General features: G+C 42.0%; 1 long non-coding RNA gene across 1 annotated transcript; it reads left to right on the top strand.

The window, feature by feature from the left end:
* The first annotated feature begins 3,202 nt into the window (after window positions 1–3,202).
* LOC140723866 (uncharacterized) lies at window positions 3,203–4,046 on the top strand. Its single transcript, XR_012097991.1, has 2 exons — window positions 3,203–3,641; window positions 3,968–4,046. It is a non-coding gene; the product is annotated as an uncharacterized lncRNA (long non-coding RNA).
* The last annotated feature ends 7,437 nt before the right edge of the window (window positions 4,047–11,483 follow it).

The following is an 11,483-nucleotide window of genomic DNA, read 5'->3' as shown; positions in this document are numbered from 1 at the left end:
AATCTGACAAATCCTCTGCTTTTGAATCTCCATTGACTCCTTTCTTTTTGGCCTTCCATTCATCCAGCTGGGCTTTGGTCTTTGCATCTGCTTTTACCAGTAGCTTTTTGCCTCTCACTTGAAATTCATCCAATAACCTTAAATCACGCAGAGTAAATTTTGGATCTGTATACTCACAAAAGCCAAATCCTTGAACTTTCCTGAAGCTCCTTGAACTCCCTTCCAGCTTAAAAACAAGCCACATTTCACAATTAACTGCCTGATTAACATATCAGAAGCTTTCTCAGAATCGTTTCCTACAAAAGCTGTTGTAGTCGGACCACTGCTTTTGTCACTTTCACAGTTCCTCTGAGCAGAATGGCCCTTTCTTTGTCGAATATGCTTTCCAACCAGAGGCACAGAGGTTGGAGTCAACACCTGTTTGGCCTCTGTTTGACAACGGTTCACGGTGTATAGCAATGCAACAGTTGTGGCATCATTCAGTACTGTTATTAATTCACTTTCAGTTGACTCTATTGCAAGGAATGGGGCATGCAAAAAGCTGTTGGATCTTCACTCAAGTTGTAGTTATCTCAGCCAATCACGCCCACCACCCCCATCTACTATGCATCCCACAGGAGTTATCCCACTGGAGTTATCTTTCTCTAGTAAAGTTCTTCCTTGGATATCTGCAGGCTTCAGTTCAGTATCTTTGAAATACCATTCAAACTCATTTTGTGGAATGACTGAAACAACCAAGGCAATGTCCAATTCCATTTTAATTAATTTGCTGTTCACATCTAGTGTACGCCATATTGTTTGTCCATTGTTAATTTTCACACTGTAAATCTTAAGACTACACAGTCTTATGTCATTCTCATCATTATCAGATTTTTCATCAACAGCATGTAGGTAATTGCTCTTTTTGAAACTGCAGCTTGACATTTTAGCCCTTTCTCTTTCCACAACAGTCTGTTTATTTTTGTCTGCCTGGCATGCTCTTTGCAGGGGTCCTACTTTGTTGCATTTTCTGCAAGTTTCACCTTCAAACCTGCATTTGTTTGGTGTATGTGAACCTCTGCCATATTGGAAACACAATTTGTTCAGCCATCACACACAAAATGCTGGTGGAACACAGCAGGCCAGGCAGCATCTATAAGGAGAAGCACTGTCGACATTTTGGGCCAAGACCCTTCGCCAGTCCTGACGACTGGCATTTTGTGTGTATTGTTTGAATTTCCAGCATCTGCAGATTTCCTCGTGTTTGTTCGTAGTTTCTAATGAAATGCTGCAATTTTGTTCACACTCACTTTCTTTCAAAGGTACATTTAATGTCAGAGAAATGTATATAATATACATCCTGAAATGTTTTTTCTTTGCAACCATCCACGAAAACAGGATTTCCCCAAAGAACAAACGACAGTTAAATGCTTAAGCAGCAACAAGCAATGATCACCCCTCTCCCCACCAGCAAAAAAAGCATTGGCACCCGCCACTGAGCACCCAAGCTTGAGCAAAGCAACAGCAAAGACACAGACTTGCAGTTACCCCAAAGACTTCATATTTCACCCGGTATACAACATACCACAGGCTCTCCCTCTCCCTGATAAGGGAGAAAGAGGTGGCTCCGTTTCACATTGAGAGGGGAGACATAACAAACAACTCACCGGTTTACGATGTTAGAAGTCTGTTACATCGCTTTTTTCAAGCTCTGTACCCAAAGATCTCGGGTCTCTGGGCACACAGCCGTAAACATTCCAACTCCCCCCACGACACACGGATCTCCTGCCGTGACACCAACCGTCGATCTGCCCATCTCCAGAGCCCCAAGATCCTAAGCCTTCAAAGTCCACCCAAACTGTTAGGCCGAGCCCTTGGCGTGCTGAAAAATGACCTGTGATGGAAGCCCGAGAGCAGGTCCCATTCCCGCAAAGAACCGTAGTCAGTGTGTAACTCCAGGTCAGGGTCTTCAAAAGAACCCTGAAAGGGAAAAATAGAGATAGTAAAGATGGAAATAGAGCTGCTTCCAAAGATGCAAGCAAAGGAGTCGCCATTTAGTGCCTTTCTGACTGCACCTCAGTTGTGTTTCTGTCTGCTGTTTTCATTGATACAGAAATTTCAACTGCTCTTTTAAGTGTGGGTTGTGCTTCAGTTAGGAGCTGTTTTTAACTGTTTTCTCTAAGATTCCACAAACTAAATGATCTCTTAGTGCAGCATTAAACACATCACCTCAAAATACTGTTGAATTAGTTCAGTATACATGAGCCAGTTACCCAATGAGCAATCAAACATCAATTTTTCCAATGTAGCCAGCCATTTCTGCTTTCCTTTATGAGTATTATCACCCAGTACTCTCTTTATGAACCTGTGAATTCTTCTATTTTCTGCCTTAAACTCTGCAGTCTCTGCACGTGCTGGGCTGTGTTTTTCATTCACCCTGCTCTTTGATTTTAGTTTGAAAGTCTCGCTATGCTTCAACAGGTTGATAGCTGTCTCAGATTTGTTTAAAAACTATCTTGTCTCCAATGTTATGGTTTGTAACTTCAAAACATTGAACTAATTTAAAGGAAGACTTAGGAATCTGAAATGTGAGTCTAACTTTGTGTTTACTTTATATATATATATACACACACACACACACATATATACACACAAGATTACTCAAATATTACTTAATTATTAATACACAATATGGCGAATCTGTGGAATTCTTTGTCACAGCTGGCTATGGAGGTCAAGTCATTGGGTATATTTAAAATGAGATTCATATCTTCTTGATTAGCAAGGATATCAAAGGTTACATGGAGAAGGCAAAAGAACGGGTTGAGTGGGAATAATAAATCAGAATTGATCAAATGGCAGCCAAAAGGCCTAATTCTCCTCCAGTTTCTTCTGCTGTTCAGGGGGCAGCAATTCAGTACAGTAAAGAGTTGAAGGTGGGCATGAGTAATGACCTCAGATTTCCACTCCTGCTTGGATGTAACATAATTCTTTTCAGTAAAATTTGTCCTCTGGATAGAGTGAAAACAGGCTTGGTTTCAGATTTAATGCTCCTCCCATTTACATGGATTCACTCACTGCAGGCGTAGCATGCAAAGAAACAAGACACTGAGGAAACAAGAAGTAAAAATAATTGCAGACACAACCTGACAAAAGTGTAGAAATTCCATCTTCCGGTCAAGATAGCGCCTGCCGACAATGCTTCTTTGGTTGACAACTTATGGATAAATCAGAAAACCATCTCCTTCACTTCTTTTATATCTTTTACATTTGTTTCTCATCTTGAATCTGATTCTGGAACTGTTGCACCCTGTGATTTGCTGTTGGGGTGCGGCAGTACTCTGCAGTCTCCGAGAGGATTCCGGGAGGCAGAGGCATCATGAGCCTCGTGACGAGAAGGCTGCAGGACGGTGTTTGACCCCATTGTTGGCTGATTGAAACAGCAGGGCGAGTGCGGAGGTTTGGAACGCGTTCCAGTGCTCTGCAGTCTGCCAGGGGCAGCGTACGCGAACCTCGTAGCGGGCAGGCTGCTGTTTGGTTCCATTTCGCCGATTAGAGAGACGGGGAAGATTGAAGCGAGTGCAGCGCCGGCTGCCTGCCTTTTGATCGGTTGCCCTGTATCAGAGAGGGGAGAGCCTGCCACTACGGAGAACGTTGCCCAGGTTTTATTCTGCGTTTTGGATTTGGACTTTAAACAAAAGACTTTTTTCAGACTTAGAAACATAGAAAACCTACAGCACAATACAGGCCCTTCGGCCCGCAAAATCGTGCCGAACATGTCCCTATAATTTTTATATTCTGTGTTTTTTCACCCGATCTGCTCATGTTTCTGTGTGAGGAGGGGGGCTTAGGGGGTGATGTATTGACCATTTTTGCCCCGGTTTTGTGCAGGAGGTAGGGGGTTATGTATTGACCATTTTTTTTCCCCCTGGGTTTTGTGCAGGAGGAGAGTGTTGGAGGTTGATAATCGTGCTGTCTTTCTTTCTAGGTTTCATGGCTACCCAGAGAACTGAAGAATTTCAGAGTTGGACACTTTGGTAATAAATGAACCTTTGAACTATGAAGAACATTGTGCTTCATGGAACATGCTCTCCATTGTACAGCTATAGAAATTTGCAAGAGGTTTTAATGACAGTTCAAAATTCAAAGTAAATTTATTATTGAAGTACAGAAATATCACCATATGCTACTGAGATTCATTATTTAATGAATGAGATACAGTGGGGAATAGGCCCTTCTAGCTCTGAGCCTTGCCGTCCAACAACTCCCAAATTTAACCCTAGCCTGATCACAAGAAAATGTACAATAACTTACTAACCTACCAACCTGTACATCTTTGGGCTGTGGCAGGAAACTGGAGCACCTGGAGGAAACACACATGGTCACAGGGAGAATGTATAAACTCCTTGCAGACAGCAGCGAGAATTGAACCCAGGTCGCTGGTACTGTAAAGCGTTGTGCCAATTACTATGCTACCATGCCATTCACAAGACAACGGACAAACAACCACTGTGGAAAAGACATACAAAAAAAGAAAAAATATTAATAAATAAGCAAAAAATATGAAGAACAGGAGTTGTAGGGTCCATAGATTCTGGAAACAGTTCAGTGTTGGGGGTGACTGAAGTTATCCTCTCTGCTTCAAGAACCTCATAGTTGAGGGTAATAAAAGTCCAGAGTAAATTTATTATCAAAGTACATAGATGTTACCATATACAACCCTGAGATTCATTCCCTTGCAGGCATTTACAGAAAAACACAAATGCAATTGAATTAACAGAAATACAATTGAATTTTCCAAAAAAAAAATGCATAATCAAAGACTGATATGCAAACTGCAAAAGACAAAGATAAAAGACAAACTGCAAATAAGAATGTAATGCTGAGAACATGAGTTACAAGAGACCTTGAAAGTGAGGTCATAGAATCAGTTCAAAGTAGTAGTGATTGAAGTTATCGATGCCGGTTCAGGTTGTAGCATTATAACTGTTGTTGGTGAGGGACCCAAGGCTTCTGTACCTACTGCCTGATAGATGAGGAGGAGGCGGCATGGTCTGGATGGTAGGGGTCTTTACTGATGGATGCCTCTTTATTTTCAGGCAGCACTCCAAGTAAATGTACTCAATGGTGGGGGAGTTTCTGCCAGTGATGTACTGGGCTGTTTCCACCACTTTCTGTAGCCTCTCTCAAACCTGGGCATTAGTGTTTCCATGGCAGGCCATGATGCAACCAGTTAGGATACTCTCCACTGTGCATACATAGAATTTTGACAAAGTTTTTGGTGACATGCTAAATTTACGCAAACTTCTATGAAAGTAGAGGCGTTGTCATGCCTTCTTTATGGTGACACTTACGTACTGGTGCCAGGACAGATCCTCTGATATATTTATGCCAAGGAATTTAAAGCTACTGACCCTCTCCACACTCCTCTCCCTCCCATTCCCCTAATGAGAACCTCCAACTCTTTGGTTTTGCTGATGTTGAGTGAGAGGTTGTTGTTATTGACACCATTCAACCAAATATTAAAAATATGATGATTCATCGGCATCTTGAATTGGCCAACAACAGTGTCACCAGCAAACTTAAATATGGCTTTGAAGCTATACTGAGCCACACAGTCACAATTATAAAGTGAATAGAGCAGAGTGCTAAGCATACAGCACTGTAGTGCATTTGTGCTGATGGTGAGCGTGGAGGAGATGCTGTTGCCAAACCATATTAACTGGGGTCTGCCAGTGAGGAAATTGAAGATCCAGTTGCACAGGATGGTATCAAGGCCCAAGTCTTGGAGATTAGTGAAGAATTTTGAGATGATGGTAATGTTGAATGCTGAGCTGTAAGCAATGAAGAGTATCTTAACATATGCATCTTCATTATCCTGGAGTTCCAGAGTGAGTGAGGAGCTAATGAAATGGCATCTGCTGTTGACCTATTGTGATGATAGGCAAGTCACTTCTCAGAGTTGATATGCTGTATGACCAACCTCTCAAAGCATTTCATCACGGTTGATGCAAGTGCTACTGAACAATATTCATTGAGGTAGGTTACCACGTTCTTCTTGGGCACCAGCATGATTAAAGCCTGCTTGAAGCATGTGGGTATCTCAGACTGCCATAGGGAGAGATCAAAGATGTTCAAAACACTCCAGCCAGTTGATTAGCACAAGGTCTTTAGTACTCAACCAGGTATGTTGGTTGGGCCAGATGTTTTCCATATATTAGTGGTCCTAAAGGGTACTTTGAAATTTGAACTTTAAATTTATAGCCAAACAGACAGGAGTTTAAGAGAGTAGAGCAGTGAGCTAAGCATGCATCCTTGAGGTGCACCCATGTTGATTGTCAGTGAGGAGGAGATGTTTTCACAAATCTGTATTGGGACTTTGCTTTCCAGAGAGGAAATTGAAGACCCACTTGCAGAATGAAGTACAGAGGCCCATGTTTAGACTGGTTTTGCTTTGCCTCAGTGTTCCAGAGAAGAGAGTCTGTAAGACTACGTCGGCTATAGACACTTTGAGCAGTAGACGAATTGCAGTGGGATGAGTCCTTACTCTGGTAGGAGTTAACTCTATCCATAACCTTCTTTCAAGACCCTATATAATGGTAGATGTGAGTGCCACTGGGTGATTATTATTGAAGCAGCTCACGCTACTCTTCTTGTGTACGAGTGGGACTGCTGTCTTTTTGAAATAGGTGGGAACCTCAGACCGAGCAACGAGAGGATGGAGATGAGCTTGAACACCCCAGCCAGTTGGTTAACATAGGTTTTGGGTGCCTGACCATTTATAGTGTTAGGGCCTGACGCCTTGCAAGGGTTCACCTTCTTGAGGGATGTTCTGATGTCAGCCTCTGAAAGAGATCACAGGGCCACCAGATGCTATGGGGATCCACACAGGTATAATGCTATTATATACACTTTAAAAGGGAGAAAAGGCATTGAGCTCAATGGAGAGTGAAATATCACTACTCTTTGTTAGTAAATTTTGCTGAAAAGGAAGTGATGTCATGCAAACCTTGCCACAACTGTCATGCATTCAATTGTATCTTTAACTTCACATGAAATTGTCTTTTTGTTGTCATAATGGCTGACTGTAGATCATAGCTGGAATTCTTGTAGGATTCTGGATTGCCGGACTTGAACTCCACAGATCTAGCCACAGCGGACTGATAACCTGGTTTATTCAGGAAAAACTTGCTATGCTCTCAATGACACACGTTCATCCATACAGTTTTGATTAAGATGGTGACAACCATGGCATATTCATTCAGATGTGAAGATGAATCCCTAAATATTGTCCAGTGCATCAATTGAAAATAGTCCTGAAATGCTCCTTCAACTCGCTTGACCGCACCTCCACAGATGCTGGGGTTCTCAATCTCTGCCAATATGTCAGGTGATTGGACTTACCAAAATGCAAGTGTGGAATGGCATGGTAAGCATTCTTCACAGTGATCAAGTATGTTGGCTCCTCTCATTCCACAGGGCCATATTGGTGGTAGTTTTGCAAGGAATTCTTCAAGCTTGCCTAGTTGAAGTCCTCCACAATGAATGGGAAGGCATCAAGGAACACTGTCTTGTGACTATTAATGACGCTGCTCCCCTCCTCCAGTTCCAGCTTGATGTTTGCCGGGATGGAATATACACTGCTACCAGGATGACAGTGGACAATTCCCTCAGTGGGTAGAATGACCATTAGATGTTCTAGGTTATGGGAGAAGGACAAAGGGAGATTTACTGTGTCTGTGCACCATGAAGAGTTAATCATGCCTTTACCTGATGCTGCTAAACCATCCATGCAGTGGATAGTGAAGCCCTCAGTCTGGGTCACTGTGCCCAGAATTCCAGAGGAGAGCCACATTTCTGGGAAGACCTCTCTGCTGAGAGGGTGGAGGCTTCTCCTGAGCCTCCAGCTGCAGCACTCATTTCCTACATGGTCAGGAGTCTGGCATACATCTGCAGTCTCTGAAGATTGTTAGTTCTTTTAAACAACTTGAAAGCAGCTTGTAAGTTCCTTAACTGCAATGTCTGTACCTGCAGATTTCAACTGTAATATTTGTAAAGGAATACTAGATGATTCCCCTGGGAGCTGCACACAAATGTTGCTCCTCTCCAGTGCCATTTAGGTATTTTTTTTAATGTAAGGATTGGGTCTTAAACTGGATTGTGGTGCTTCAATGCACTGTGTAAAGAAGCTGAAAGGAAAGTGTTATTTTAGCCACTGTACAGCAAACAGACAATATGGACACAAAAAATTAAAACATTCATTCCCAACCATGCCATTGTAAACTCATGGAAGATAAAATTAGGGGAAGGATATCGTGCTCTTGACCTTGTTACTAAAGGCAATGCTAAGCACAGGTCATAAAATCCTGAAGCTCCCACAGCTAGCTGAGGAAGTCTAGTAATAGTTGTGACTTTTAACACACTAACTCTCAACAGTCACTCTGAAATGATACGCAAATGTTAGGCATCAAGATATTACTACATCACAAATGGGCACCTAGGAATAAATAGAAAATTGGAAAATGATCTGCCTTTTTACAGAACTTCCATAATGTATTTAGAAGTAAGATCAATAGTCCATTGAATCAATCTGAATATTCCATTGATTTGGAATCTTTTCAGAATGTACCATTAGCAGAATTGCAATCATAATTAGATTTATAACTGACATATGACATGAAATTTGTTTTGTGGTAGCAGTATAGTCCAAAGACATACAGTAAAATTACTATAAATTACAAGTACCGCAAAAAAAGAATAACTATAGTGTTAATTGGTTCATGGACTGTTCAGAAATCTGATGGTGGGGGGGTGGGGGAGAAGAGAAGTTGTTCTTAAATCATTCAGGGTCTTCAGGCTAATGTACATTCTCCTTGATGGCAGTAACAGGAAGAATGAATGTCCTGGATTGTGAAGGTCCTTAATGATGGATGCCACTTACTTGAGGCACTGCCTTTTAAAATGTTCCTCGATGGTGGGAAGCATTGCATACGTGTTGGATCTGGCCATGTCTGTGACCTGCTGTAGCCTTTTGTGAGCCAGTGTATTGGAGGCTGCATACCAGGCTACAATACAACCAGTCAGAATGGTCTCCATCATATACCTATGGAAAGTTGTAGTCTTTGGTGACATGCCAAATCTCCTCATACTCCCAACAAATGCATTCTTTATAATAGCATCAATGCGTCAGACCAAGGATACAAGACCAAGATGCTGACATCCAGAAAGTTGAAGCTGCTCACTGTTTCTACTGCTGATACCTCAGTGAGGATTAGTGTATGTTCTTGCAATTTCCCCTTCCTGAAATCCACAATCAGTTCCTTTGTCTTTCTGATGCTGAATGCAAGGTTATTGTTCCAGCACCACTCAACCAGCTGAACTATCTCTCTTGCAAACCTCTTTATTGCCATCTGAGATTCTGCCAACAGCATTGCTATCATCTGCAAATTTATAGATGGCATTTCAGCTTTGGTTAGCCACACAATCGAGAGAATGGAGAGCAAATAGCTAAGCATGCATGCTTGAGGTGTGTCTGTTTTATAGTCAACCAGGAGAAATGTTACTCTCAGTTCATGCTGTCTGGTATCCTAACATGGAAGTCAAGGATTCGTTGCAGAGGGAGATACAGAGGCCCAATTTTCGAAACTTGATTATAAGACTCAGGAAATTATGCCCTTGCAAACTCCAGCCAGTTGATCAGGACATGTTTTCAGTCCACTGCCACGTATACCATTGAAGCCTGAAGTATGTTCTGACCAGCCTCCAAGACAAAGATCACAGAATCGCTGGAGGCTTTGGGGATTCACACTGGTGTAGGGTTATTCTCCCTCTCAAAGCATGCTTAAAATATATTGGGAAAGTAAAGCATGACTGCCATTTATGTTGTTAAGTTTGTTTTTATTTAGAGATACAGTGCAGAACAGGTTGTGCCAAATGAGCCAGGCCATCCACCAACAGATCTATTTAACCATGGCCAAATCACAGGCAATTTACAATGACCAATTAGCCTACAAACCAGTACATCTTTGGACTGTGGGAGGAAACCGGAGCTGTAATAGTATTGTGATAACTGCAATGCTACCATGGAGCCCCGTTTCGCCTTATTGGAAGTAATAGCATACAAACTGCCACAGGGGTCTTGCATCCTATTCTGTCTCTAGACAGACTTGCAGTTGCCTCCTCACTCTCACAATCGGTTACACCTGGATTCTGGATCACCAGAATCTTGAACTCCATGGATTTACCCCTCAGTACTCCTCATTCAAAGAGTTCCAATGCATTGCCGAGACTTGTTCACACCACTTGTAACCTGCATGACTTGGAAGCACGAGTCTGTGACAATACCACAATCTGCAAGATCTTGAATCAAGCTATATAATCACAGTGTGGGAATTCCTTCACTACGAGAGCATACAATAGAGGCTTAACAAAGCAGTTGGCTATGCTCTCAAAGGCAACAATGGATTTTCATTAAAGCCAGATCTCGCCAGCGATTTGAAACAGAATTAGTGCACAGAACACAGAACAGTAAAGCACAGGATCAGGTCCTTTGGCCCACAATATTGTGCTGAACTAACTAAATTAGTAATCAAATGACTGACTAAACTAATAACTTCTACCTACACTATGCCCATATTCTTCCATTTCTTGCATGTTCATGTGCCCATCTAAGATCCTCTTGAATGCCCCTTGTATTTGCCCCTACCATCACCCAGGCAGTACATTCCAGGCAGCCACCACTCTGGGCATATAACAAACTTGCCCCAAACATCTCCTTTGCACTTATGCCTTCTCATCTTAAATACATGCCCTTGGTATTAAATATTTCATTCCTGTGGGAATAAAAGGTACTGGCTATCTACCCTATCTATGTCTTTCATAATCTTTTAAACCTCTATCAGATCTCCACTGTTCCAGAGAAAACAACACAAGTTTGTCCAACCTTATCTTTAACATGTGCCCTCAGTACCAGCCAGCATCCTGGTACCCTCTTTTTAATCCTCTCCAAAACCTCAACATCTTTCTTATAGTAGGACAAACGGTCCTGAATGCAATCAGGTCTGATGAAGGATCTCGGCCTGAAACATCGACTGTTCATTAATTTTCCCAGATGCTTCCTGACCTGCTGAGTTCCTCACTATTTTGTGTGTGCTACCCTGAATGTAATGATCCAGATGCAGCCTTACTAGAGTTTCGTAAAGCTACAATGTAACTTCCCAATTCTTGAAGTCAATTCCTCAACTAACAAAGGCAAACATGCCATATGCCTTCTTAACCACCCTATCAACATTGTAGCCACTTTCAGGAAGTTATGAACTTGGACCCAGGTTATCTATGCTCATCAACACTGTTCAGGGTCCTGCCATTAACAATGTACTGTCTCCTTACATTTGATTTCCCCCAAAGTGCAACACTTCACATTTGGCTTCATTACATTCCATCTGCAATGTATCTGCCCATATTGCAACGGATTTATAACCCACTATATTTTTTTTTAATTTGTT

The sequence above is a fragment of the Hemitrygon akajei genome, chromosome 3 (genome assembly GCF_048418815.1).
Source record: "Hemitrygon akajei chromosome 3, sHemAka1.3, whole genome shotgun sequence".
Lineage (NCBI taxonomy): Eukaryota > Metazoa > Chordata > Chondrichthyes > Myliobatiformes > Dasyatidae > Hemitrygon > Hemitrygon akajei.
This window is presented reverse-complemented; position numbering and strand designations above follow the sequence as displayed.